This window comes from Orcinus orca, chromosome 21 (assembly GCF_937001465.1).
Source record: "Orcinus orca chromosome 21, mOrcOrc1.1, whole genome shotgun sequence".
NCBI lineage: Eukaryota > Metazoa > Chordata > Mammalia > Artiodactyla > Delphinidae > Orcinus > Orcinus orca.
In genome coordinates, this window is record NC_064579.1 from 6,083,696 (window position 1) to 6,087,654 (window position 3,959).

Here is a 3,959-nt window from a genome sequence, read left to right on the forward strand (position 1 = left end):
TTTTCTGCCGCTTAATGCCACAGCACGTTTGCTGTGGAGACGCAGGCTGCCCGGGTGACTGCCACCTTCTTTCTGTGCCTTTGGCCCTGCTGGGGTGTGTGGCACCTTTTCCAGCGCGGTGGCCTTTCAGCCGGGTCCCCACCCCCCTTTTCTGGGAATGCTTCTTTCCCTTGTGTGGGCGGCAGACACTGAGCCCAGACGCTGGCTTCTCCTGGCTCCACAAGTCTCTCCCAGTTGCAGGCTCTGGTTCCTTCAGTTTTCAAAGATAAATAAATAGTGATTGCAAATGGAAGAAGGAAGAAGGGGACCGGCCTCCCCCAGCAGCAGCCCTCCTCAGGGCGGGCACAGGGGCTGGGCCTGCATTCCTAGGAAGGGTCCTCACAGAGCTGCGGCCCACAGGCCAGTCTGCCACCCAACCATCCTGTTCACAGGCCAGGGAAGTTCTCAAAGACAAGAGAAGAGGAGGCCTCTGGCCTGGGTCACACAGCTTCCCCGTCATTTCTTTTTTGCTAAACGAAGACACTCTAAGTACGGAAAGGAATTCCACTGAAACACCGGCTCTCTGAGGCTGAGTCAAGGCCAAATGACATTTAATGAGGCGATGCTTCCCCACAGGTGGGAATGAGGTGCGTGGCGGAGACATTTACAAAACACTGTCCTGTCCTGCTGGTCGTCACTTTTGGTCTCTATACCCATCCAGGAAGGTGAGTGGAGCAGGGGTTACTTCCCCATTTTACAAACATGGATGAGGAAACCAAATCGCTGAGAGATAGAGAGACAGGGCTGGGAACTTTTCCTCCGACTCCTTTTAAAATGCTCTCTTGTCTGAGCCATTCAAAACTTTTTGCATAAAAATCCTTCCTGGTTATCTGTTCTCAGAGGTGCAGGGTGGAATGAATAAGTGGCTACACGTTTTGAAGTTTGTTTGCAATAGAAGGATGACTCAGGCTTAATTCCCACCCTCACGACATCTGGTTAGGAAGCTTGACCCTGGCCCTGATCGCCTGTGATAAACTCTTCGTTGAATTATGGATAAGGTAGCACGATATAGGGATGGGCTGAATTAATCCTGCCTGAAGCAAGGGAGGGGGGCTTCCCAAAAGCTTTAGCCCAATCTCGCACAGAAGTGTAACCGACCTGACTCTACTAGACCATAATTGTCCCCTTAAGGGCCCGGGGGTGGGGGGGGACTCACATCCGTTATGCTGTCTCTAAAGAAGTTGGCCTTTGCTGGGTGTTAGCTGCCAATGTCTGTCTCACCTCCAACTTCAAAGCTGATCCATTCCCCTTTGTCAAGGAGTGGCTGCGGCCTCTTATCCCACGATTGACCAGACCCTCCACTGGGGACAGCTGAGAGTGGAAAATGGGGCCACGGTTGGTGTCCCCTCCCTCTGCTCCCAGAGCAGAGCAGAGTTAGCACAGGACAGCCTGCACAACAGGACAGCTAGCGTCTACTGAGCGCTTGTTGCCTGCTGGGCACTTGTGACTATGTTTTACAAGAATGAGCTCATTTTGTCCTCACAACAGGGTGAGGATGGCTGTTTTAACAGACAAGAGGGGAAGAGGCACCTTAAGAGTAATTTGCCCAAGGATACACAGCTCAGAAGTGGTGGCACCAGGATTTGAACCAGGAATTCCGGATTCCAGAGCCCGGTTTTAACTGCCGTGCTCTATAATTTCTAGGGGAGGAGGGGTCTCTCGATAATCACCCCAAGAGATTCCCTCACTTCCCCTTGAGGTTTTCTCATTTTGATTCCCTGGCCCTCTCTGAGCTGAACCTTTACAGACGTCCACCCCCAAACCATAGCTGGTGGTAGAAACAGGACCCCCAGCCCTAATTCTTCCAGCAGAGTCAAGGAAGGCAAAAGCTTTCCAAGGAGTTCCATTCCTCGGCTATAGAAGAAAATAGTCTCTCTCGAAAGACTATGAGAGACTATAAACATGTATAGAATCAGAGCCGGCAGTAGCTAACGCTGCCCAGCTCCAGGCCCTGGTCTCTTCTCCTGGCTGTCAGGGTGGTCCCCATCCCGGGGATGTTCACATTTAATTATCAGGTTTCCCGGCTCCCTCTGTGCCTTCTCATCTTCCAGAGGCAGGATCCTAACACAGACCCAGGGTAACAGTGGATGAGCTCGTGGCTCATAATTGGATCGATCATGCAAACGTGACAGCCCTCCGGAGTTCTTTTACATTAGAAGGACACGGAGGCACAGAACCTGTGAACCCCACCCCTTTCTCCCACCTCCCCCCACCCCCATGGCTCTCCTGGGCGGTCCTCTGAGCTCTCTGTCCTCTCCTCCCTGTGGGGACTATGCTAAGCTGCCTGTCCTGTTGGAACAGTCACACTGGGCGTTCAGGGCAGAGAAATGCTCATGCTTCAACCGGAAGGAATGACTAGGAATTGTGGGAAGCTACCGAGAAAAATATTTGGACCTGCAAGGGCTTCCCTTTGGAGATCAGACTCCACCCCATACAGGGTACCTGTGTATACTTTAGACGCTCTCATAGGAGGGCGTCATAATCTCTGTCTCCATGAAAATATGACTTCCCCTTTAAGTGACATCTGCTCACATTCGCCCAGATGATGGATAACCTCCTGCACTAGGAGTGCCGTGCCTAAGAGCATGAGACTCTGAAGTTTCAAATCCTGGGCTCTCCATTTTATGGATCACGTGACTCTGGGCAACTCACTTAATTTACCCAGGCCTCAGTTTTCTCATCTGTGAAATGGGGATAAAAAAAGGATATTTACTTCAGAGGACTGTGATGATGATGTCAGCTATATGGCAATGGTGCCTGTGTGGTATACTATAAAAATATATTTGGTCTTTGTTCCTGACCCCCAGCTCCTAAAAACCCTTTGCAATTCCTGAATGACAGGAGTATCTTCTGTTCTTCATCTGGAGCCTCTCTGGGACACACCGGAGTTTCTGCTCATGAGGGTGGTAGTCTTAGCCTCAGGATGGGGACTGGTCACCAGAAAGACCTAGTGATTCCAGGGTTGGCAGTCTCAGCCCCACCCGCTGGCCTCTGGGAACAGGATGGGGGAACTGGAGATTCAACTTTATAAAAACTATTGAACGCTGAGATTCAGAGAGCTTCTGGGGTACTGAACAGTCACGGTGCTGGGACAGTGGCACGCCCAGGATGGGCACGGGCGCTCCACGCCCCTTCTCCCCATAGCCTGTCCTATGCATCACTTCCATCTGGCTGTTCCTTAGTTGTATCCTTTATAATGAACCAGCAAATGTGAATAAAGTGTTTTCCTGAGTTCTGTGAACCGTTCTAGCAAATTATCGAACTCGAAGAGGGGGTCATGGAAATCTCTGATTTAAAGCCAGGACGGTGACCCCGGACTCGTAAATGGCATCTGAAGTGGAGGCAGTCTTGTGGGACTGAGCCCTTAGCTTGCGTGGTCTGTGCCGAGCAGTCGGTGTCAAAATCAAATTAAATTATAGGACACCCAGTAGGTGCTGGAGAATTGGAGAGTTGATTGGAGTCAGAAAACACTCCAGCCTGACACAGTCACATACTCAGTAAATGTTAGTAGGGCCTGCTGCTGTTTTGTTATTGATACCTGCTTAGTTTTGTCCTGTGTTATAGTTCACTGTTTACATATTTGAGTCTTCCACTAGGATGGAAGATCCCAGAAGAGGCTGTTATTTTCCTTATTTCTATGATTCCCAGCCAGTTTTAGTGCCCAACAAATAGAAGAGACATTTAATTAATTTGTTCAACAAAGTGTTTCTGAGATCTTACTTATTTAAACAACATTTATTGGGCATCTACTATGTGCCCGATACTGTTTTGGGCACTGAAGATACAGCAGTCAGTGCATAGAAGGTAAAGTTTGTGGTCTCATGGAGCTAACGTTATAGCAGAGGGAACCAGATAATATGTAAATAAATCAATAAATGTGTATAATCTAGTGGGTGGGGATAAGACAAATGAAGCAAAAT